Genomic DNA, 26,432 nt, shown 5'->3' on the forward strand with positions numbered 1-26,432 from the left:
TCCCTAGCATATCTAGTTCTTGTGGCTGTGAGGGCAAAGCTGGAAAGTCATGCATCCTTCTCATATCTTGATACCATATCTCATCCTGTCCTGCGGTCTTCCGCCAGGGGTCCTGGCACCACCACATATGCTGCAATATACCTGGGGCCGTGCAGTTTTGCTGCACACTTTCATTATACAGCTTACCAGAGCATTTCTTGTCAATGGGTACCCCTACCAAGCATGTGCGAAAAAGATCACTAGCAGTTGTCGTAGAGATGCACATAGTATCAGTGTGCGTAACATTTGCAAGGGTGATCCATACGGTTGCACCATCCAGTGTAGGGGGTATGACACTTGCAGTGCCTTCACTGATCAGGATGATGCAACAAATGGTCGCACACACCGCAAAGGAACCCATTTCACATGGTGACCTATGGAGACACAAGCATAACCCCTTCCCCACGTTAACAAGTCTAAAGGTCCTGCCCACTGCCCTGTTACTGGGTCCTTTACCATCACTGGAGGCCTGGGACAAGCCTTTGTATCAAAAGAATATTGCCTTTCACATGCTGTTTGGCCAGCTTCATCTCGATTCAGGAAATTGAGAACATACAGGGCTTTTGCTAATCTATCGTGGGCACTCCAACTCCCCCTTCTTTTGTTTCTGAAGCATAGTTTTCAGTGTTCTGTGGGCACGTTCAACAATTTCCTGACCAGTGGGAGAGTGAGGGATACCCGTGCTGTGGGAGATACCCCATTGCTTTAAGAACTGGCAAGTCCGCTCAGAAGCATAAGCAGGCCCATTGTCAGTCTTTATAGTGTCTGGGAGGCCCAAAGTAGCAAAGCATGTGAGCCAGTGTCGAGTAACATCAAAAAACATGTGAAAGTGTCAACAGTTACATGAACATACTTTAAATGACCAAATTCTGGAACATGAGTAACATCAGTTTGTCAGACAGAATTAGCAGTTAGGCCTCAAGGATTGACACCTTCTGCTAAAGGAGCAGGAGCAATTCTACGGCAAGAGGGGCAGGAAAGCAGAATGTCTCGAGCTTGTGAGGCAGTCAATTGGAATTGCTTTCGTAAAGACCGTGCATTCTGATGAAAGAAGTCATGAGACAGCTTAGCCTGAGCAAACTTATTAGGCACAACATTTGGCATGACAGTAAGATCAGCACAAGTATTAACTTCCATGATAGGTCCAGGTAAACCTGTATGAGAACAGACATGAAGCACATAAAAGTCATGCTGCCGGTTGTTAATCAAAAGCCACAGTGTACGCAGCTCTGCAAATAAAAGTGGGTTATCAACATAGTGCAAGTATGAAGATTCCAAACGAACAACTATATCAGCAGCATATGCAGAATCAGTTACAATGTTGAGCAGTTCCTGTGAAAACAACTGAAAAGCATAGCAGATAGCAGCTAACTCTAGCATTTGCACTGAAGCTTTGTGCACAGTCAGAACCCTTTTATGCCATCGGGCAGAGTCACCCTCACACCATACTACTGCAGCTTTGCTGGTTCTGCTGGATGCATCTGTAAAAACTGTCATTCTGTCGACCGGAGTCATACTGCAGCAGCGTTTTGCATATAAGGGGAGGCTACCCACCTCCGTCCACAGGCGATGTGAAGGGTAGTGGATAGACAATTGTCCTGAAAAGTCTGCAAGTGCAGTCTGAAAGTTAGTGTCCTCTGACAACAACCATGACAAGTTTTCTTTGTTGGCAGGTACATAGATCACATGTGGATCATGGCCATTGAGCGTCTCCAGCCGCTCACGGCCTTTCATGATTAGCTGTGCAAACATGTCACGGACAGTCCATACAGTTTTTGTTGCCGTGTGAGGTAAAAATAGCCACTCCAGCACATGCAAGGGATCACTGTCATCAGGAAAACACTGAAACAAGACAGGAAAGGGTTGAATCTTGCTAGCCACTATAGCAAGAGAAACAGGTTCATCAGGGTCCCATCTCCAGCCCTGACAACTTTCCAGAGCCTGAGCACAACGCTCTAGGGCTTTTTTAGCCTCAGGAGTCAGCCGTCAGGGAGAACTGAGATTAAGATCACCCTTGAGTAAAGCAAACAGGGGGTGCAAAAGTTCTGTGGATAAACCTAGAATGGGACGTAACCAGTTCAAGGAACCTAACAATTTCTGCAAATCATTCAAGGTCAGGTTATCCTTAACAGAAAGCTTTACAGGCTGAGGGCAGATAGTCTGCTGAGTAATTTTCCACCCTAGGTAATGCCACGGGGCCTGCTGCTGCACTTTCTCAGGTGCAACGACCAAGCCAGCCGCTTAAACTGCCTGAATGACAGCCACCTGTATGGAACACAAAACAGAATGATCTTTAGCTGCAAGTAAAATATCATCCATGTAGTGGTACACGGTTGCTTCAGGAAATTGGTGGCGGACAGGTTACAGAGTAAGGTCCACCACCCTCTGGCATATAGTTGGGCTGTTGCACATGCCTTGTGGCAAAACTGTCCAGTGATACCTTTTCATTGGCTCTGCATAGTTCAGGGTGGGCACTGAAAAAGCAAAACGAGGTGCATCATCAGGGTGCAAGGGAATGGTAAAAAAGCAGTCTTCCAAGTCTATGACAACGAGGGGCCAATCGAGAGGTATCATTGCAGGAGAGGGAAGTCCAGGTTGCAAGGCACCCATTGGTTCAATGACTGCATTTACCGTGCGCAAGTCATGCAACAGTCGCCATTTACCACTTTTCTTGGGAATGCAGAATACAGGAGTGTTCCAAGGGCTAGAGGATGCCTGTATATGTTCGAGAGACAGCTGTTCATCTACAAGCTGCTGTAGGTTCTGTCGCCGTTCCTGACGTAGGGGCCATTGAGAGACCCAGATAGGGTCATCAGTCCTCCATATGAGCTTACATATGTTCAGTACTTGTGTTTGGAATGGCTGTTCAATGGCCTCTATGAAAAAGGGTTTGATGAGAGTCAGTGTTTATGCTCACAGTAGTTCCAAACTGTCCCAGGACATCACGTCCCCACAATGTACATGGCACTAGAGCAATGAATGGTGCAATGCGGGCAGTCTGCCCATTGGGGCCATGAACAAGGCAAAGGTGGGCACTTTGGTGAGGGCGTTGAAGCCCTCCTACCCCAACCAGGGTTGAGGCAGGATCAACTGTGGGCCAATCACTAGGCCAGTCACTGGCTTTGATAATGGAAACATCAGCCCCAGTATCAACAAGTCCTTTGAATTCCTTACCATCAATCGTGCAGACCATGGTTGGCTGAGCTGCTGTGATAGCACTTGCCCAAAAAATTTGAGGCTGGCCAGTGCTTCCGAAGCCTGCAGCACCACGCTTACCTTTTCCACCCGGGGTTGTGCTGCAGAATGAAACAAGCGGTGCGAGTCGCTGGCCTGCGGGTATAAAGCAAGGTGGCTCGGGCATCCAGAGCATAATCTGTATTTCACCTTCATAGTCGGAGTCGATGACACCAGGTAACACAAAGGGCCCTAGCTTAGTGGTAGAAGAATGTCCGATTAGTAAAGCATGCATATTATTGCCAATAGGTCCCCATACCCCTGTAGGGACTAAATGAACCGAGGTGGTCGCCAGAGTTACTGGCTGGCTGGTGGCCAGGTCCAGTCCGGCACTTCCGGAGGTTGCTGGGATGAGCTGGCTTGCCAGACACAGTGTTTCGCATTTGTTTGTTTCTGCGGGGCGCACGAATTTGCCCCCCGAGGGCGGTTTCCCAAGACTGCAGGTTTATGGTCCACAACACAGCGAGAGCGGCAATCTTTAGCCCAATGGAACCCCTTTTTGCACAGGGGACACTTAGTGGTAGGGGCATTAATGGAAGGAGATTGACCTCTTGGTTGCTGCAGAGGGCAATTGTTCTTCAGGTGATCAAGGGACCCACAACGATGGCAACAATTGCCATGCTCTTTCTGCAACCGAGCTGCGTAAGCTGCAGTGGGGGGGTTAGTGCTACAGGATGGAATAATTACATTTTGGCAAGCTCTAACCATCTCCACTATATCACAAGTGTGGCGATTACAAATAGACAAGAGGGTTTTTTTACAGTCAGAATTCGCATTCTCATACCCGAGTTGCCATAACAGGTTTTGTCGTGTGTCCTCATCATCCACCTGTCGGGCCAGCGCTGCCTGGAACCTATTCATGAAAACCGTGTAAGGCTCGCTTGGTCCCTGCTCAACCTTGGTATAAGAAATGTTAGCAGCTTTGTCTGTCATTGGAACCTGACACAGCACTGCAATGGAAAGACAGGCAATGAGGTCATAAACATCACATGGATAGTCTGGGCTCTGGCGTTCTCAAACACACCTTCACCAGTTAACTGAACCACAAGGACAGGGGGATCCCTCTATTGTAGATGCCCTGCCTGAGAAAGGCAAGATGAGCGGTAGTCCGAGAACCATACAAGATATTGGGTCATTGTCAGGACCATCCTCATCATATTTTTCCAGTCAGCAGGAGTGAGAATATAGGCAGAACTTAATGTCTGTAAATATGTAATGAGTTGCTCAGAAGTTGTACCTGCGTCTTTTGCCAGCCTGCGCAACTCCTTCAGGACAGAGTACTCTACATCTTTATAGGATGGAGGCCTGGCCAGCTCGTAGACAACTGGGTATGCAGTCAGATATGGGGGGACCCAGTCCCTATCATGTGTAGGGTACAGTTGCTGTACTGCCTGGGCATCACAAGATGCTGTGTCTGAATAGCTATTCAAAGTAACGGTCTCCGGAGGGACAGCAGAGCTGGCCAGCAGCTCCTGGCATGGCCTAGGTGGAGGGGTGGCTTGGCCCGGGGGCCTACATGGGGGCAGGGTAGCTGCAGCATTCCAGAGGCCCTGCGAGGGCGAGGGCGGGGGACTAGTTGGAGAGACCTTGATATTCACCACGGCTGTAGGGACATCTGCATCTGTAGCGGGTTGGGTTTGTAACCGGGCAGAAACACCAATTTAATGTAGTGGTTTGGTCTAAAACACTCATTACTGTTTACCTTCTGTGAGATAAGAATTAGGAGAAATGCAAAGCAGGCACCAAACTTGAAAGAATATAAAGAAGTTTATTAACAGACCTAAAAGAAGAAAAAAATCATACCACACCTTCAGAACTCTTCTCCTCCCTCCACCTTTCTCCCTTCTCCAAGTGACAATGTAAAAAGACAACCCTTAAGATGTTCAGTCTGTTACCACTTCCATAATAACCTTGTTCAGTCCATTTAGGAAGAGGAGTCTCTCTTGCCCATGCTATGAAAACATTATCACAACGAGACAGCCGCCCACTTCCAAATAACTTTGTTCAGTCCATTTAGGAAGAGGAATCTCTCTGCTCGCATGTGAGTCCCTTCCCCCAACTTGCAGCTTTTCCCACAACTGCTTTCAAGGGTCCACTCTTGAAGTTTTTTGGGGTACAATTTTAAGGTTGAGCCGTTCAGAAACAAAAGTTCTCTTCACCCATCTCTGGGAGCATTTCATCTCTAAGAACAGAGGCCCTTCTCCTTCCCTGGGAGCAAAGGGTCTTCCTCATCTTCATTGTTAGGACTATCTCTGGGAGCATCTCTAGGAACTGAGGTTTTCTCCTTTCCTATTTGGAGCAAAAGTCCTCATTGCTTCCATCTCTCCCTGTTCAAACTTCTCATGAAATTACAGCTGCATCAGCATCTGCCTATCTCAACGCAGGTGCTTTTGCTCACACGTGCGAGTTGAACACTCCACCCCCCCCATATCTTCATGGAATTACAACAGGATACTCTGATATATCATAGCTTCACAACAGAATTTCAGCTTTAAGCATCTCCTCTCTCTCTTCCCTAGGGTTTTCAGCTCTTCACAGCACTAAAAGGGTTAATCTCACCTCGGCCTTGCAGCTGGAATGTGGCTTATCACTGTCGGTCACATGACCTCTGCCGGACAGCGGTGGGCAGCTTCAGCTGAATCTTGGCCACAGTGGCGGGGCGGGGCGGGGCGGTTCTGCGGGTGGAACAGGTCCCATCGGCTCCAGGATGGCTGTGGCCCGGCCCGGCCTGGCCTGAGCAGGGCCTGGGCCTGGCCCGCTGGCCCCCGCACGGGGCCTGCAGCCACCTGTCCCAACACCGGAAACGAGACAGAGAGGCTCTGCCTCGGAGTTTCCTATTCTTAAGTGTGGATCACAGAGGTGGTCACAACTTTAAGTGGCTTAGAGAATTGTCCATATTCAAACTGGCCATCTGATAGGTTCTATCAGGTCACAGAGGAAGCTGTAAGCACCCCTTTGCAAGAACATCACTTCCGGGACTATGCTTGCTCACCCATGACAGCATCCAGGGCCGGGAGGCCACAGTCGGCCACAGAGGTTGGCAGAAGTGAAGTAGCTGTGGAGGGGGCTGGTGACGCAGCCGTAGGGGGGGCGTGTGCCGAGAGGGCAGGCGGCGAAAGATGAGGCACTGCAGGAGAAGCCGTGGGCGGTGCAGAGGCTCTAGGAGAGGTGGGCAGCACTGAGGCCATAGGAGCGGTGGGCGGCGCAGAGGCGGGGCTGGGAGGGCCAGGAAGAACAGAGGCCGTGGGGGGAGTAGGCAGCACAGAGGTGGGGTTGGGCGGGGCGGGGGTGGGAAGGGCGGGCGGTGAGGGAGTTCTAGGACCCGGGGGATACTGGAATGTGAGGCAGCTGTTATGCAGGAATGCGTCTCCCTGGGAGACAGCTGCCGAAGAGGGTAGCTGTATGGGGGGAGAGACAGGTTCCCAGGAGAGCGGGGCAGCCAAACCCGCATTAGATTCTTTAAGAGCTGACATTAAAATTCCCCAAGTCGCGAGATCCCTGGACGCACAGACATCACCCGCACTCGCGAGATAGAAAAGTTTTTGCCCAACTGTTTGCCAAGCATCTAGGTGATAAATGCTGGCTAGTGGGAGATCTTTGATATGCGTAGATAGCCAATCTAGGAAAGAAAGGAATTAAGCATCGGAAACATCTCTGTTCTGCCTTCGTAAAAGCTACCGCACCATCTCTAGGGTCTGTTTCTGCTCAAGAGACAGCTTAGTACCCATTATCAATCGCAGTTCGCCTCACAGTGTCGAATGCGCGCACTGAAGTTTGATAAGGTGAAGCTGAGAGGTCGCTCGGGTCCTCTAAGAGTGCCGCCTCGGTTTGCCGCTGGAGCTCGCCGCCAGAGTTCACCGTAGGGATGCGCTGCCTAGAGCCCCCGCCAGAGTCCTTTGTGTGGGCTTGGGCACTGCCTGGGGCCTCTGCGGGGGGTCCACGGGAACCGGTGCAGGTTGCGGGCCGGGGCCGCTCCTGGGGCCCAGGGGCTTCGGTCCTGGGAGAGGTCCGCTCTTCATTGTAGGGTTGTTTTCCGCATTCAGGCACCAGATGTAACACTAGGAAGCAGCGAGGAGTCCCCAGGCAGGTGCAAAGGAGGAACTTTATTTACAAAAAACCTGGCCTTTTTATGCCGTTAGTCGGTTGTTAGTTTACATAGTTTTAAGGCACAACAAACCAAATTTAACCAACCACCATACACCACGGTGCGGGCACGAGGCATTCACGCAGCAAGCCTCACTTCCTCTATTCTAGCTGAGTCATTCTCCCACAGTCCATTTCTTCTTAGGCTAAGTAACAGGACAGAGCCATGATTTTACCAGGCCTTCCCTTTACAAAGCTTTACCTATCAGTCACAGACAACCAATAGTATTGTACTGTAGCAAAATAATAGCCAATGAACATGTAGTTAAGAAAGTGTATAAAAGAAGTTGTGTAAATAATAAATGTGCTTTTTGCCATTGCTTGGGGCAGAGTGTATGTGTGTTGTGACCGTCTCAACAGCGACATTGAGGAGCAGATCCTTGCTCAGCCATGCTGTTTTCCAGCCTGCCCTGCTTGATTTCCTACACACTGGGATGGAGAGCTCTTGCACTCTAAGAAAATTGGCCTTAAAGAGTTGCCATCTCTGGTCAGCAAATCTGTCCCTAAGGACAGTTACCCAGGGGATCTCATTCACCAACTCATTAAACATCTGAGAGTTAGCTCTTCCAAAGCTCAGGGTCCTGGTTTCTCCTCACCAGGCTCTTTGAGATCACAAACTCAACCAGGGCATGGTTGCTACATCCCAGTCTGCCTCAAGTCTTAATTTCTCTGAGGAGCTCATCTGCATTGGTGACCACCAGGTCCAGTAATGTTTCTTCTCTGGTTGCTTTGTCTAAGTATAAATGGTCTTCTTATCAGTCTTAATAACTTAAGATAGGAAAGACAATTTTACTACTGCCCATTTTTTAATCCATTAGATACCATATAGTGTGACAGACTTTCACGCCTCTAAAGAAATATAGTGATTCATTGGTTGTACCACACAAGGCTATCATCTGAGAGAAAGCAAATGAAAAAAACAATACCTGGTCAATGAAGAAGTAAACCAATATAATGAAATGAACTTTCAAATCACATCAGTCATATAATCAATCTAATTACTTGGGCCAGTTTGGACAAATTTGGAGATATATATATCCTCTGAGAGAAGGCAGGTCACAACCACCCCCCCCCACCCCACCCCACCAGATTCGGGAAAAAAAGAAATTTTCCTCAGAGGAAAGTGAAAGAGATAAACCTATTTATTTAACAACCACACAGGAAAACGAGAATAATGCTAAATAATAAAACCTCTCACTGTGGCGAGAAAACCTGGGAAAATTTCAGAGTCCTTCTGTAGGTAGCCTCTCCCCTCCTCCTGGGAGCCGGGATGGGGTGGGCCCTCCTCCGGGGCCTTGATGAAAAAAAAATCCTCCCGATGTGTTCTGATGTTGAAACAGTCCAGAAAAGAAGAAGGGGAAAAAATCGAACTCCCAGGAAAACAAAGTTCAACTCTCCGGAGGGAAAAAAACCCCGAAAAACTAGCTGAAAAAAGCAAGCAGAGTGCTTCTCCGCTCTCTCGCTGCCGCAGAACGCAGACGAGTGTGTGTGTCCTAGAAAAAAAACTGCTTTGAAAAGTTAGCTTGTTTTTTTTCCTTTCCCCCTTCTCAGGCTCAGTTTAAAGGCACAGAAAGGCACAAATTAATTTCTGGGCATAGGGCAGCGATAGGGGATACACATCATAAAGTCACCCCAAGACATTCTACCCCTTATCCCATATTGTCAGCTCAATGCCCAAACGAATATATTCTAACTCTACACAGACACATTAATACATATATATATACACAGCTATGTACAAACAGTGGCAGTGACAATCAGCAAGCAGTGGTATACAGGCATGTCACATTACAGATGGTTTTCACACAACAATCAGATCTCCCTGCGGTACACAACGTGTTGTTCCATCTTTCTGCATTACCCACCATGTGCAACCAAGACCCTGAGCAAAAATGCCCCCACGGATGGGTTTGTCTGTACTCAAGGCAGAATTTATCCACACAGTCTTTCCTAACAGTCCTCTGACATGCACTACTGGGACCTTATCTCCATCTGTTGTATGCAGGGATTCAGATTGGGCTGGACCAGCTCTATTGGTGGAACCTCGGGTGTTAACTAACCAGGTGGCCTTTGCCAGATGCTGTTCCCAGTTCTTGAAAGTTCCCCCACCCAGTGCCTTCAGGGTGGTTTTCAACAATCCATGGCACCGTTCCACTTTGCCTGCAGCTGGTGCATGGTAAGGGATATGGTACACCCACTCAATGCCATGTTCTCTAGCTCAGGTGTTAATTAGGCTATTCTTGAATTGAGTCCCATTGTCAGATTCAATTCTCTCAGGGGTACCATGCCTCCAAAGGACTTGCTTTTCAGGACCCAAGATGGTGTTACGGGCTGTAGCACAAGGCACAGGGTAGGTCTCCAGCCATCCTGTTGTGGCTTCTACCATTGTGAGCACATAGCGCTTGCCTTGGTGTGTTTGAGGCAGTGTGATGTAATCAATCTGCCAGACCTCCCCATACTTGTATTTGGACCATCGCCCACCATACGACCGGGGCTTCACCCACTTGGCCTGCTTGATCACAGCGCATGTCTCACAGTCATGGATAACCTGGTGTGGGGCATGCCCAGCTCCTGCCCTGGAGGGACGTCTGCTGAGATAAGAAGAGTGCCTAAACCTCCCAGCAGAACTCCCTTGGAAAGGGAGCTACTCTTCAGTTACGGCGAGAAGACAAACCCAGAATCCTCTGGGAGACCCTATGCAGATCCTTTGTAACCCATTGTCCCTTACCCTCTGACATCCACCCCCTGTATCCCTATAAAGCTAGCCCCCTGCCCCTGCGAGGGCAGAGAGTTGGTCGTCCCTGGCCTCCCCTTCGCTGGACTAATAAAGCTACCTCGTGCAGTACAGCTATATGGGCCTCTCGTCTCTCTCTCCCTGGTCTGGCCTGGAGGCTGCCCAGCAGAGCAAGAGCTGAAATCACGAGCTGACGATCACTAAAGAGCTGACAGCTTCTGCACGGGCCCTCTAGCTAGCAGCTGAGGGAAGACACCAGGCCTCGGGAAGACGATCTCTTTTGGGACCATCTCTCTGGACCGGTCAAAGCTTCCACGGTCAGAGCTACTGACTGCACACCAGCTGCCATAACCTGGGAGATACTATCCATGGGATCCACCCCTCAATCTCGTGCCCACTTATAGGTGGCATTTCTGCCTTGATGACCTGAGGCATCCTGTGCCCATCTAGCTAAGAACAAATCTCCTTTATGTTTCCAATCTATCAGTGACACTTCTATCTTTGCAGCCTGATCTACCTGCTTGTTGTTTTGGTGTTCCTCATTAGCCCTACTCTTGGGGACATGGACATCTACATGGCGGACTTTCATAGTTAGCTTTCTTACTCAGGCAGCAATGTCTTTCCACTGTTCAGCAGCCCAGATTGGTTTTCCCCTATGCTGCCAATTAGCCTTTTCCTGCTTTTCCAGCCATCCCCATAGAGCATTGGCTACCATCCATGAATCAGTGTAGAGGTAGAGCTTTGGCCACTTCTCTCTTTCAGCAATGTCCAGGGCCAGTTGTACGGCTTTGAGTTCAGCGAGTTGGCTCGATCACCCTTCTCCTTCAGTAGCTTCTGCAACCCATCGTGTGGGACTCCATACGGCTGCTTTCCACTTTCATTTCATCCTTATGATGCGACAAGAACCGTCGGTGAAAAGAGCGTAGAGTGTGTCTTCTGATGGCAGTTGGTTGTATGGTGGAGCTTCTTCAGCATGTGTCATTTGTTCTTGTTCTTCCTCGTCACTGAGACCAAAGTTTTCACCTTCAGGCCAATTTGTGATTATTTCCAAAATCCCAGGGCGATTCAGGGTGATCACTGTGTGATGAGAGCAATCCATTAGCTCCATGAGGCATTGGTGGTGTTGTGGGTAGAGGGAGCCTTTGCTTTGAACATCCACCCCAGCACTGGTAGTCGGGGTGCAAGGAGGAGTTGTGCTTCAGTGCCGATTACCTCTGAGGTGGCTTGGATTCCTTCATAGGCTGCCAAGATTTCCTTCTCTGTTGGAGTGTAGTTGGCTTCAGACCCTCTGTAGCTTCGGCTCCAGAATCCCAGTGGTCAGCCTTGAGTCTCACCAGACACCTTCTGCCAAAGGCTCCAGGATGGACCATGGTTCCCGGCTGCAGAGTAGAGCACGTTCTTCACTTCTGGTCCTGTCCTGACTGGGCCAAGGGCTACTGCATGAGTGATTTCCTGCTTAATCTGGGAAAAGGCTTGTTGGTGTTCATGGCCCCAATGGAAATTGTTCTTTTTGCGGGTAACCAGGTAGAGAGGGCTCATGATCTGGCTGTACTCAGGAATATGCATCCTCCAAAAGCCTATGGCACCTAGGAAAGCTTGTGTTTCCTTCTTGTTGGTTGGCGGAGACATTGCTGTGATCTTATTGATGACCTCAGTGGGAATCTGAGGCCGTCCATCTTGCCGTTTCATTCCCAGGAACTGGATCTCTTGAGCAGGTCCCTTGACTTTGCTCTTCTTGATGGCGAAACCAGCTTCCAGGAGAATCTGAATGATTCTCTCTCCTTTCTCAAACACCTCTGCTGTGGTGTCCCCCCACACAATGATGTCATCAATGTACTGCAAATGTTCTGGAGCCTCACCCTTTTCCAGTGCAGTCTGGATCAGCCCATGGCAGATGGTGGGATGGTGTTTCCACCCCTGGGGCAGTTGTTTCCAGGTGTATTGCACACCCCTCCAGGTGAAGGCAAACTGAGGCCTGCACTCTGCTGCCAGAGGAATGGAGAAAAATGCATTAGCAATGCCAATAGTGGCATACCACTTTGCTGCTTTGGACTCCAGCTCATACTGGAGCTCCAACATGTCCGGCACAGCAGCGCTCAGCGGTGGAGTCACTTCATTCAAGGCACGATAGTCTACAGTCAATCTCCATTCTCCGTCTGATTTGCGCACAGGCCAGATGGGGCTGGTGAAGGGTGAGTGGGTTTTGCTGATCACCCCTTGGCTCTCCAGCTCACGGATCATCTTGTGGATGGGAATCAGAGCATCTCGAGTTGTCCGGTACTGTCGGCAATGCACTGTCGAGGTAGCAATTGGTACTCTTTGTTCTTCCACCTTCAGAAGGCCTACTGCAGATGGGTTGTCTGATAGCCCAGGCAAAGTGTTCAATTGCTTAATGCCCTCTGTCTCCACAGCAGCTATTCCAAAAGCCCACTTGAGGAAGTCTATGCCCAAAATGCACGGGGCCTCTGGGCCAGTCACAATGAGATGTTTCTTCTGCTCATTTCCAGTCAGGCTCACCTCAGCTTCCACCAGGGTCAAATCTTGTGATCCACCTGTTACACTAGCAATAGAAACAGATTCTACTCCCACATGCTGCGATGGGATTATTGTACACTGTGCACCAGTGTCAACCAAGGCATCGTATTTTTGTGGTTCTGATGTACCAGGCCAACGAATCCACACAGTCCAAAAAACACGGTTTTCCCTGGCCTCTACCTGGCTAGAGGCAGGGCCCCTCTATGCCTGGTTATCCTTCTTTCCCTGGGCCTGCATCTTAGAGGTTTCTTCAAGGACATCGGACATGTCATCGTCTTTTCCATCATTTCCAGCAGTTTGGCTACAGGCAACTGGAGCTACTTTCTTTTTGGTAGAACTTCCTTTCTGAGACTTGCGCTCCTTCAATTCACACACTTGTGCTGCCAGAGCAGAAGTGGGTTGTCCTTCCCACCTCCTCATGTTTTCCCCACTATCATACAGGAAATACCACAGCTTTCTTTGTGGGTTGTACCTTTTCTCTTTCTCTGGGGAACGATTGGTAGCAGAATCTCTGATCTGTATTGCTGAGATTTGGAGAAGGCCCTCTTTAATCTCCTTCTTGAGTTCCTGGTGATTCTTCTCCATCTTATCTTCCAATTTCTGCATGTGTGTTTCCACAGCTGCAATATTTGCATGTGTTGGGCCATGCACGGAATCTGCATATGCTCGGAGCTTCGTCGCCATATCCTGCACAGTCTCATTCGCACCGTAGTCTGGTTTCATTATTGCTAAAGCAGAAGCGTATTCTTGTGGCCCAAGTTGTATGAGTGTTCGCCACATGAATGGATTAACTCTGGCCCGGTCTGGACTCTTCAATCCTGGGTCATCAGTGAAGACAATCTCTACCACCCCTAGTTCTCTCAGGCGTTGGATCCCTTGTTCTATGGTCTTCCACTGGGTTTGCTGCATGTAGAGATCATCTCCACACAGATATCTATCCCTCGCGCCATTCAAGACCCGTCTCCAGAGACTGGCAGACAGCCCTCCTTATCATCGCTTGGTCGATAGCTGGATCATGTGACAAGGATCCCAAATGCCTCGCTTCTGCACCATCCAGCATTATATCATCACCTACAGCATCCCAAATACGGACCATCCAACTTATTATGGATTCATCAGACCTTCGGGTGTAATCCTTTCTTAGGCTGTGAAGATCCTTTATGGACACGGACTCAGTAACGGTTTCTGTGCCTGAGTCAGTTGGTGGCTTTGAGGTTCCTTCCCCTGCATCATCATCATCTTTCACTGGATGATCAGTTTTGGTGGTTTGCTTTTTCCTTGTGACAGGAGCCACTGTCAATGGCTTAGACTCTCCATCTGGCTTGTGCTTGCTGTCTGGTTTGGCTGCAGTCTGAGTGACTGGGGTGTCTGCTGATTTATCATCCTGCCCCTCTGCCTTTATCTGCTGCTCTACAGTGCCTAGCAGTGTGCGATAGGCATCTGCCAAGGCCCAACATATTGCAGTGAGCTTTTTCTCATTAGATTTGTCATTGTATTTCTCTTTCAGATATTTCCCCATCTCAGCTGGTTTCTAAATTTGTTCAGGGCAACAATTCCAAGCTATTGGGTCAGAGAATTTCTTCTGGGTTTGGCCCATATCCTCCCATTCCCCACATCACTCAGGATTTTTCACTTCTGGATCAGGTGTCTCAGCAGTCACCCTGGAAATCTGAGCTCTCATTCTAGACAAGCTGCAAACCACATAGAGGAAGCATACCAGATTAAATACCAGGAGGGTGGTCCCTTTAACATCCAGGGGAAACTGAACATTCTCAAAAGATAATGTATCACATTTAAAGGGAAAGGAGATGAAAGGCTGGGAAACCCCGTCTCCTCTGCCTCCAACAAACTGGGTGCAATTACTAATAAACCCCCAAAAGAGGCTACTGAAACTCGGACCGGGATTATGACGGAGAAACCACATATCATACACACTTTGAACAGCTGCCTGTACCTCTGTTAACGTCTTATAAATCATTATCACAGAGCACAGCAAAATAGAAATCCTGATTTGTGCCCCTGCTCGGTAGAAGTTTCGTATCAGGTACAGGATTGGAGCATGTTGTGGATAGGCGAACAGGACTAGGGACCAGAAAGGCATCAGTGCCTCAAACAAGCCTAAGGACCAGAAAGACATGAGTACATCAACCCAGAGAGACATTATGTACTCAACCAACATGGTGACTATTTTACCCCAACACAGAATAAGTAAATTCAATCCAAAATATAATTAGTACAGGTTTTTCACTTTCTTTGAGGCACGCATTTAGGCGCCACTCATTATTTGTGGCGGTTTGGACAAATTTGGAGATATATCCTCTGAGAGAAGGCAGGTTACAACCATCCCTCCCCCCACCAGATTCGGGAAAAAAAGAAATTTTCCTCAGAGGAAAGTGAAAGAGCTAAACCTATTTATTTAACAACCACACAGGAAAACGAGAATAATGCTAAATAATAAAACCTCTCACTGTGGCGAGAAAACCTGGGAAAATTTCAGAGTCCTTCTGTAGGTAGCCTCTCCCCTCCTCCTCGGAGCCGGGACGGGGTGGGCCCTCCTCCGGGGCCTTGATGAAAAAAAAATCCTCCCGATGTGTTCTGATGTTGAAACAGTCCAGAAAAAAGAAGGGGAAAAATCAAACTCCCAGGAAAACAAAGTTCAACTCTCTGGAGGGAAAAAAACCCAAAAAACTGGCTGAAAAAAGCCAGCAGAGTGTTTCTCCGCTCTCTCGCTGCCACAGAATGCAGACGAGTGTGTGTGTCCTTGAAAAAAAACTGCTTTGAAAAGTTTCACTCAGTTTTTTTCTCCCCCCTCTCAGGCTCAGTTTAAAGGCACAGAAAGGCACAAATTAATTTCTGGGCATAGAGCGGCGATAGGGGATACACATCATAAAATCACCCCAAGACACTGTGTTTACTTTTCTACTTTTTATTTTTTTCCCTCTTTTTCCCTTTATAATTCAAAGAAGGTAACAATCTTCGCTTAATCCCTTCACTGTTGTGGTGGGTTGACCCCAGCCAGCAGCCAAACACCCACCCTACTTCTCACTCACTCCCCTCTCCTGGGGGATGAAAGAAGTTGAAGGAGGGCAAAAAGATTAATGGATCGAGTTAAAGACAATTTAATATGTAAAGCAAAAGCTGCCTGGGCGTTCCAGTTTGGTCAAATTTAGAGATATATCCTCCGAGAGAAGGCGCAACCACCCCTCCCCCCACCAGGTTCGGGAAAAAATAAATTTTCCTCGAAGGTAAGTGAAAGAGACAAAAACTATTTATTTAACAAACACATGGGGAAAGGATAATAATGCTAAATAACAAAATCTTTTGCTGTGTAGATACAAAAATGCTGCTAGCAAGGATTTTCTTGCTATTTTCTAAGTCCGTGAGAGACTTTTCTCTCTCACAGAAGAGGTAGCAGAGTTATGCAAACAACCAAGCCACCTGCAACCTTGGAAAGTCTTGTTTATGGTATAGTAGAAAAATATTTTGACAATGGATGTTTTAGGATTTTAGCCAATCACCCCCAAGGGGTGGCTGATCCTTTGTCCAATTACACTGTGAAGAAAAAAGTCTATAAAAGAGTTTGTAAAATAATTAAATGAATCAATCTTGCAGCACAATTCCTGCCTGCTGGATCTTCTCCTCCTCCTCCTCCTCCCTATGGCTGCGGGACATGGTGATATACCCTAGGGCCCAGGCCAGTGGTAATATTTGGTGCTGCCCAACGTGATCTGCACTCTCTGACGTGTCCTGCTGCTGCGAGCCAAGCCGAATTCCTCTAGAGGTACGCTGTTCCCCTTCCCCCCCAGGACCGGGAAGTCTGACAGGACTGAGAAATGGCGAACAGCGGCTCACAAACCGACGCTGTCGTACTGGTCGGGAAAGGTGTGTTTAGTATAATGCACACCTCCATTCCTGAAAACTCAGTTCGGGAATTATTAGACTGGGCTACCTTAAAAGAGATTTCCATGGACAGAGATACTGCCCTGGACTTTGCCTTATGGCAGGAACTTGGCTATGCTGTCCGACACGAGCTCCCGTCTGAGGAGCCAGCAGTGTTAGAATTATATCAAACCTGGCGTTCGTTATTTATTCTGCTGACCGACTTTGACTGTGGCAGCAGAGCTGGCTCGCCTATTTTGGTGATGAGTGACGGAGGAATGTCCGAGGGGGACCCCGCTGACTGGGCTTCCGGGGCAAATGATGGTAGATTCGGAAAAACTTCCCCGGCTCCACAGGCAGAGCCTGCACCGCCTCACCCTGCACAATCGCAGGACTCCACGGTCCCTAGGGACTCCACGCCGGCAGAGGCAGGGGGTGTCGGGGCAGCGGCAGGGTGCACAGCCTGCATTACCACTCAGCTCGGCGGTGGCCACGGCTTATCCAGGGCCGCAAATTAGCGGCTTAGTGAATTGGACCCCCAGAGCGGCTCCTAGCCCGGTTGTGTATGCACCAACAGAGCCAAAATCGCCTGGATCTAACTTCTTAGCCGGCATAGCGCCAGGCATGCCTGCACCGAGACTGCCTGGGCGTGGTCCGCTGCCTTTCTTGGCTCTGGACTGTTCTGCACAGTCGCAGAACCGAGCCATCGACCTTTTAATACAGCATCTGCCTTTGCTGACAGAGTTACCGAACATATCCCGAAGGGTGGAGGACCTATTCAGCTTGCTACTGCTGCGGATGCCAGAGGCACCCGCGCCGCCAGCACTGCCCGCGCCGCCCGCGGGAGACGTGGCTCCAAACCAGGAAGCGGTGCGGCCAGCGGCGAACCTAGAAGTAGCCCTGCCGCTGGAAAACCCGGAAGGGGCGGCGGCTGTGGAGGGGCGGCCGGGGGCGGCGGCGCTGAATGTGGCCAGGGAACTCGAAACAGGAGCGGCGCCAGTGGCACTGAACGCGGCCGCGGACCAAGGGCCAGCGGCGGCGCCAGGCGCGGCCATTGCCCCACAGACGGCGGCATCAGCTCCAGTACCGGCTTGGTCGGGACCGGCCGAGATGGCATCCCGTAAAGAAGCTGCTGTTCAAACTGCAGCACAGCCAGCTGTAGTCTGTACTGTCTGTTCTGGCTCTAGCGAACTTAGCCAAAGTGCCCCTCCCCGTCCATCTCTGTTCACTCCCAGCGTCTCTGAGTTGCCTTTGCCTGATGACTCATCGTGAGGAAGTGAGGCAGATGAGGTTCTGGCCCCAGGTCGTCAGGCAGCTGTAGCCGGGCGGCGAAGGAAAAGGCTGCGCCGGTCTCGCCCCTGGACCTTTCAGGACTGCACGGTAACAGTGCGTCTGACCCACTACAGTCGCTTCTTAGAGTCAGTTAAAATGCGGGCGTTGGAGGAGGGTGACTGGAAGTTATTGGAAACACTTGGAATGCCAAATAGATTTGAGGATTCTGGGCGTAACCGGGAAGCTGTTAAACCTCATCCACAGGCTGTGCCAGAAGTTCCAGATGGTAGGGATTCCCCAAAAGGGGAGATCCAAGCTTTCCCAGTGTATAAGGCTCTCCCAAATTCTGGCGAGCATGCTAAGCATGAGGTAATTGCTTGGAAAGTTGCCCAGGACCTCCAATCCAAGGTGGCACAATATGGGCTAGGTTCTGCTGAGGTTATGCAGATAATAAGGGTGATAAATACAGATTTGCTTGCTCCATTTGATATCAGACACTTAGGTCAAATTCTATTTCAACCTGTACAATTTACAGTTTTTGAGAAAACCTGGAGAAAGCTGGCCAACAAGGCTGCATTAGCGAATATGCGGCTCCCTGCTGCCGATCCTAGACGTACAGTGGGAATGGATGCTCTTATGGGGACTGGTCCCTTCTCTGATCCCAGTCTAAAGGGTACCTTGTCCTCTAGCGTCCTGCAGCCAGCTCAACAGGTCGGCATGGCTGCCCTGTTGCAAACCTTAGAGTTGTCTGCACCCAGAAAGCGATATACTGAAATAGTTCAAGGGAAATCAGAGTCATTCCTCTCTTTTGTAGAGAAAGTCACTGCTTCTCTCGAGAAGCAGGTTGAGGATGACGGGTTAAGACAGTTGTTATTAAGGCAGTTAGTGAGAGATAACGCAAACGAGGAGTGCAGAAAAATCATAGATGCCTTACCAGGGGATCCTGAGGTAACAGACATGGTCGAAGCCTGTGCTAAGGTGGGATCTGGGAACCAGAGAAGGTCTGCTTTGGCTGCGTTCCTGCAGCCTGTTCACGCATCTTCTGGTCGTGAACCAAAGCAACCAAAACAGGCAAAAAAACGGAAGCGGCCTAAGCCAAACCAAAAAGAGAACACACCGATCCCTCAGTGCAAGAGGTGTGGCAGGCCAGGGCATTGCTCGGACTACTGTAGATCCCAGACTCATGACAATGGTCAACCGTTGTCGGGAAACTTCCGCCGGGGTGCAAGGAGGGGGAATTGTTCTCCGATGCAGTCGCTCCCCCAGAGAGTGGCACAGGTACAGACACAGGCCTACCCAGCCACCCTAGAGACGGCACCCAGGGATCAGACGGTTTTGACGTCCACGCCGCAGCCGCAGTCGTCTTAGACTCTAGCGGTATTTATAAGGTTCCCTTGGATGCATATGGACCCCTAGCCCAGGGATCCAGTGCGATGCTGGTGGGAAAACCTGATGTTGCCCATCAAGGAATCTTAGTGCACTCAGGAGTTATTGATGCTGACTTTAAAGGTCAGATTTGCGCTATGGTCTCCACGCAAAAACCCCCTGTAACTATTCCTGAAAAGACCTGTCTTACTAAATTAGTGCCTTTTAAGTTCTGTGTCCCCAGGATCGAACAACAAACTCACGAAGATAACAGCAGTGGATCTACGGGACTTCCGCAGGCCTTCTGGACTGCAAACATCTCTGACCAAAGGCCACAGATGATATGTACCCTGGTCCTGCCGAACGCCTGTCCACCCCGGATTCAGCTTCGAGGTTTGATTGATACGGGTGGTGATGTGCTGTTCGAGTTTGCCCTTGCTGTGTGTTAAGCAGTTCAAGAGCATGATGTAACTATCATCTCCTTCTCTGCATGGCCTCCCTCATGGCCTTTAGTCCCGGTGGGATCAGCCATCTCAGGATTAGGAGGAACCACACAGAGCTATTTAAGCAAACGGCCTGTGGTGGCGAAGGACTCAGAGGGGCACACAGCTACAATTAGGCCTTATGTTACTACCAGTTCCCTTAACCTTTGGGGACAGGATGTGTTGGCAGCTTGGGGCATACGGATTGGGACAAATTTTTATCACGGGTCACTGTGCGCAAGGGTGCACAGTATCCTACACTGCCTTTTCAGTGGTTCATCGACACACCAATCCGAGTCAGACTCTGCTGAGTTAGTTGAATTAAGAGCTGTTATCATGGCTTTTCAATGATTCTCACAGGAACCTTTGGTTACTGAGGCCGACTAGAAAAAGCTTTGTATACAATTAATCGCCTTACAGTACCACAAAATTCAAATAATACTGTTATTCTGAATCATTTTCTCTCATTGCAGTCTGCAGGCGAGAGACAGCTGCCCCGGGCAAAAGTCTGGGTGCGGAATTTACTCACTAACCAGTGGGAAGGCCCGCATGAGCTTATCATTTGGGGTCGTGGGTATGCTTGCGTTTCCACAGATACTGGGGTACGGTGGCTACCTTCAAAATGCGTTTGCCCTGACCTACGGCACCAGAGGCAGAACAGGCAACCTCCAAATGATGACCAGAACTCCAACCATCCAAATGGCGACCGGAATGTAGATCATCGGCCTAATGACTCTTCTGATGATGACCAAGATGTCAACCATCAGGCAGATGGTCCTTCTACAAGCAGAGACTGGGATGGTCCTTCCACAAGCAGAGACTTAACTTTAAAATTCTTGTTATGGAGTCAGATAGTTAAAGCCTTAAGGACATATTTAGAATTAATAACTGATGTAGATCTCTATTTAGGATTAATAGTAGAGTTGTTATCTTATAAAACAAAAAGGGGGAATTGTAGATACAAAAATGCTGCTAGCAAGGATTTTCTTGCTATTTTCTAAGTCCGTGAGAGACTTTTCTCTCTCACAGAAGAGGTAGCAGAGAATGTAAACAACTAAGCCACCTGCAACCTTGAAAAGTCCTATTTATGGTATAGTAGAAAAATATTTTGACAATGGATGTTTTAGGATTTTAGTCAATCACCCCCAAGGGGTGGCTGGTCCTTTGTCCAATTAGACTATGAAGAAAAAAAGTCTATAAAAGAGTTTTTAAAATAATTAAATAGATCAATCTTGCAGCACAATTCCTGCCTGCTGGATCTTCTCCTCCTCCTCCTCCCTATGGCTGCGGGACACGGTGATATACCCTAGGGCCCAGGCCTGCTGTAATACTGGTGGACAACAAGCTGTCCATGTGGCCAAGGCCAATGCTGTCCTGGGGTGCATTAGGAAGAGCATTGCCAGCAGGCTGAGGGAGGCGATCCTGTCCCTCTACTCAGCCCTGGTGAAGCCTCACCTGGAGTACTGTGTCCACTTCTGGGCTACTCAGGACAAGAAAGACATGAAGCTCCTGGAGGGTGTCCAGTGGAAGGCTATGAAAATGATTAGGGGACTGGAGCACCTCACTTATGAGGAAACACTGAGGGAGCTGGGCCTGTTCAGACTGGAAAAGAGAAGACTGAGAGAGGACCTTATCAATGTATATAAGTATCTGATGGTGTCAAGAGGATGGAGCCAGGCTCTTCTCGGTGGTTCCAAACAATAGGAGGAGAGGCAAGGATCATCTAGTCCAACTGCCTGACCAATTCAGAGCTGACCAAAAGTTAAAACATGCTGTTAAGGGCATTGTCCAAATGCCTCAAATACTGACAGGCTTGGGGCATCAGCCACCTCTAGGAAGCCTCTTCCAGTGTTTGACTACCATCTCTATAAAGAAACGCTTCCTAATGTCAAGTCTAAATGTCCCCTGCTGCAGCTTTGAACCATTCCCACACATCCTGTCACTGGATACCAGAGAGAAGAGATTAGCACCTCCCTCTCCACTTCCCCTCCTTAGGAAGCTGTAGAGAGCAGTGAGGTCACACCTCAGACACTTTTTCTCCAAACTATACAAGCCCGTAGTCCTCAGCCACTCCTCATAGGACATTCCTTCTAGCCCTTTCACCAGCTTTGTTGCCCTCCTCTGGGGGCACTTCAAGGACCTTCACATCTGTCTTGGGGTGACTTTATGATGCTGTATACCCTACCGACTGCTTATTGCCCAGACATGAATCCCGTGCCTTTCTGTGCCTTTAGTCTGGGTCCGAGAGAAAGGGGGGGGGGAAGCCAAGCAAATTCTTCAGCATGGTTTGTGTTCAAGGACTCGCAGACTCCCCCGCGTTCTCACCACTGCAGAGCCGAGGAAGCACCTTCCTGCCTTCCCCCGGCTCTTGGCTCTTTTTCTCAGGAGAGAGAGAGAGTTTAAAATTCCTTGCTTTTAGGTAGCTTTTTGTTCGTTAGCTGAGGCAAGAAGTTTTTCCTGGGACTGTGGTTTCTTCTTCTTTTCCTGGAACTGTTCAGCTTTGCTCCGGTCTGGAACATCATTACCTGGAGGCCCCCACACTGCGGTCCGGAGGGGCCCACGTTGCACCCCAGCTCCAGAAAGAGCAGAGCCACACCTACAGAAAGGACTCTGAATCTACCAGGTCTTCTCCACAGTGAGAGGTTTTATTATCTAACATTATTCGTTCTCTTGTGCCTGCGTGCACCCTGCTTGTTAAATAAACAGCTTTTTTTTCACTTTCCTCCAAGAAATTTTTTTCTGAACCTGGGTGGGAAAGGGGCTGCTGAAACCTGCCTTCTATTAGAGGACACATTCATTTCAGACATTTCCTCATAATTTGTCTCAAACTGAGACAACATACTTTTTTGATTGTGGGGCCAAGAAGCACACACAATATTCAAGGTGAGGCTGTGTGCCAGTTTGGACAAATTTGGAAGAAAATATCCTCTTATAGAAGGCAGGTTACAACCATCCCTCCCCCACCAGGTTCAGGAAAAAAAGAAATTTTCCTCAGAGGAAAGTGAAAGAGATAAAAACTATTTATTTAACAAACACACAGGAAAAGGATAATAATGCTAAATAATAAAACCTCTTGCTGTGGAGAGAAACCTGGGAAGATTTCAGAGTCCTTCCGTAGGTGTGGTCTCTCTCCTCCTCCTTGGAGCTGGGTCGATGTGGGCCCACCTCCAGGGCCTCCACCTCGGTGGAAAATTCTCCCGATGTGTTCTGATGTTGAAACAGTCCAGAAGAGAAGAAGGGAAAAACCGAAGTCCCAGGAAAACAAAGTTCAACTCTCCGTCTCCCTCTGGAGAAAAGGAGCCAAAAGCTGGCTGAAAAGCAAGAAGGGTGCTTCCTCCGCTCTTACTGCTGCAGAAGGAGAACGCAGAGGAGTGTGTATCTGTGTCCTTGAACAACTGCTTTGAAAATTTCGCTTGTTTTTTTTCCTCTCCCCCCTCTGAGGCTCAGTTTAAAGGCACAGAAACGCACAGGATTGATTTTCTGGGCATAGAGCAGGGATAGGGGATACACATCATAAAGTCACCCCAAGACAGGCTGCACCAATGCTAAATACAGAGGGATAAGCACCTCTTTTAACTGGATGGTTATGCTGTGTTTCATGCACCCAGGAACATGGTTTGCCCTCTTGGCTGCCAGGGCTCACTGCTGACTCATACTGAGCCTGCTGTCAGCCAGCACCCCCAGATCCCTTTCTGCAGGGCTGCTCGCCAGCCACTCCTCTCCCAATTTATACTTGTGCCTGGTGTTATGCCATCCTAGGCACAGAATACAGAATTTGTTCTTGTTAAATTTCATCCCACTGATCATAGCCCAATGCTCCAATCTATCTAGATCCCTCTGCAAGTCCTCTTGTGCCTCTAGAGAGTCAGCAGCACCTCCCAGTTTAGTATCATCAGCGAACTTGCTAATTGTGCATTCAACTCCTGCATCCAGACTCCCAAGGCCCAAGATGATTGAGAGGGACCCTGCCATAACATCCATTAGCTTGTTCAGAATTCTGGGATGAATCCCATCTGGCCCCATGGACCTGTAAACATTCAGCTGAGACAGCTGTTCCCTTACAATTTCAGTGTCCAGAAATGGAAAGTCACTGTTCCCACATTCGTGGTCCTCTGACTCAGGGGACTGGGCAGCCCAAGGGCTATCAATATTATTAAAGATTGAAGCAAAAAATGCATTGAACTCCTCTGCTTTTTCTTCATCCATATTAATCTGGTGACCATCTTCAACAAGCATCAGTCCAACGTTTTCTTTAGACATTGTCATGGGTTAGCATAGCTACGGAAGTGGTTTTCCTGCAAAGAGGTGCTTACAGCTTCCTCTATGACTTAACAGAACCTATCAACTGGCTAGTTTGAATATTGACAATTTCTTAAGCCACTTAAAAAGCTTGACACACCTCTGTGGTCCACATTTAAGAATGGACAAACCCTGGGAAAGCTCTCTCTTGCTTCCGGCCTTGGGACAGGTAACTGGGCTGGGCCCGTGTGGCCCAGCAGGGCCGGGCTGGGCCCTGCTCGGCCCGGGCTGGGCTGGGAAACAGCCATCCTGGAGCCGTGCGGCCCTGTTCCATCCATGACCCCCCCCCCCCAGCCCTTTTATGTGCAGACGGTGCGGCCTGGCTCTACATCGCGCCCCTCCCCCCGCTCCAGTGCGGCCAAAGATTCAGCTGAAGCTGACCGACGCCTGGCAAAGATCATGTGACCAACAGCGATAAGCGAACTCCAGCTGCAAGGCCTGGGTGAGATTAACCCTTTTAGTGCTGTAAGTTTCCTCCAGAACCGATGAAGCCTGCAGACATTAAGTAAAGAAGGAAGAGCTGAAACCCTGAGGGAGGAGAAAGAGGAGATGCTTAGAAGCTGAAATTCTGTTGTAAAGCTATGGTGGTGATAGACTATGATATATCAGAGTACCTGTTGTGATTTCATGAAAGCATGGGGGGGTGGAGCATTCAAACTGTACTTGTGAGCAAAACTACCTGTGCTGAAATAAGCAGATGCTAAAGCAGCTCTAATTTGATGAGAAGTTTGAACAAGGAGAGATGGAAGTGATGAGGACTCTTCCTCCAAATCGGAAGGAGAAGACCTCTGTTCCTAGAGATGCTCCCAGAGATAGTCCTAGAGATGATGATGAGGACCCATTTGCTCCCAGGGAAGGGGGAGGGCCTCTATTCCTAGAGATGAAGATGCTCCCAGAGATGGGTGAAGAGAACCTTTGTTTCTGAACAGCTCAACCTTAAAATGGTACCCCAGTGGCTCAAGATTGGACCCTTGAAAGCAGTTGTGGGAAAGCTGCCAGTCGGGGGAAGGGACTCTCACATGGGAGCAGAGAACTGTAGTGAGTTGGGTTTGTAACCGGGCAGAAACACCAATTTAGTGTAGTGGTTTGGTCCAAAATACTCATTACTGTTTATCTGCTGTGAGATAAGAATTAGGAGAAATGCAAAGCAGGCACCAAACTTGAAAGAATATAAAGAAGTTTATTAACAGACCTAAAAGAGGGAAAAAAAAATTATACCATACCTTCAGAACTCTCCTCCTCCCCCCACCTTCCTCCCTTCTCCCACTGACAATGTAAAAAGACAACCCTTAAGATGTTCAGTCTGTTTACCACTGCCATAATAACCTTGTTCAGTCCATTTAGAAAGAGAAGTCTCTTCTTGCTCATGCTATGAAAACATTATCACAACGAGACAGCCACCCACTTCCAAATATTGTTCAGTCCATTTAGGAAGAGGAGTCTCTCTGCCTGCATGTGAGTCCCTTTCCCCCAACTTGCAGCTTTTCCCGCAACTGCTTTCGAGGGTCCACTCTTGAAGTTTTTTGGGGTACAATTTTAAGGTTGAGCCGTTCAGAAACAAAAACAGAGGCCCTTCTCCTTCCCTGGGAGCAAAGGGTCTTCCTCATCTTCATTGTTAGGACTATCTCTGGGAGCATCTCTAGGAACTGAGGTTTTCTCCTTTCCCATTTGGAGCAAAAGTCCTCATCTGGTCCATCTCTCCCTGTCCAAACTTCTCATGAAATTACAGCTGCATCAGCATCTGCCTATCTCAACGCAGGTGCTTTTGCTTACGAGCTGAACACTCCACCCCCCCATATCTTCATGGAATTACAACGGGATACTCTGATATATCATAGCTTCACAACAGAATTTCAGCTTTAAGCATCTCCTCTCTCTGTTCCCTCAGTTTTTCAGCTCTTCACAACAATAAAAGGGTTAATCTCGCCTCGGCCTTGCAGCTTTGCAGCTGGAATGTTGAGTGTTTCTTATCGCAGTGGAGAGGAGGGGAGAGCCAAGCCGCTCCGGCTGCCCACGGCAAGGCAGTGGGGGGGGGGTTCCACGGATGGAACAGGTCCATCGACTCCAGGATGGCCGTGGCCCGGCCCAGCCTGGCCCGAGCAGGGCCTGTCCGGGCCCTCTGGCCCCTGCACGGGTCCCGTAGCCACCTGTCCCTGCACCGGAAACGAGAGAGAGAGAGAGAGCTGTGGGGGGTTTGTCTATTCTTACGTGTGGATCACAGAGGCGGTCACAATTTTAAGTGGCTTAAAGAATTGTCCATATTCAAACTGGCCAGCTGATAGGTTCTGTCAGGCCCCAGAGGAAGCTGTAAGCACCCCTTAGCAAGGACATCCCTTCCAGGACTATGCTTGCTAACCTATGACAAGAACCAACACAGGCGACTGTCTCGTGATACTGAAGCCATGAGAGAACTTCTTGTGGAGATGTCTCCATAGCATGAGCAAGAGAGA

At 49.0% G+C, this 26,432-nt stretch overlaps 1 pseudogene; it reads right to left on the minus strand.

The window, feature by feature from the left end:
- Positions 1 to 354: 354 nt before the first annotated feature.
- On the minus strand, positions 355 to 13,408 carry LOC125319327 (annotated as a pseudogene).
- Between the last annotated feature and the right edge of the window lie 13,024 nt (positions 13,409 to 26,432).

Source organism: Corvus hawaiiensis, chromosome W (assembly GCF_020740725.1).
Source record: "Corvus hawaiiensis isolate bCorHaw1 chromosome W, bCorHaw1.pri.cur, whole genome shotgun sequence".
Taxonomy (NCBI): Eukaryota; Metazoa; Chordata; class Aves; order Passeriformes; family Corvidae; genus Corvus; species Corvus hawaiiensis.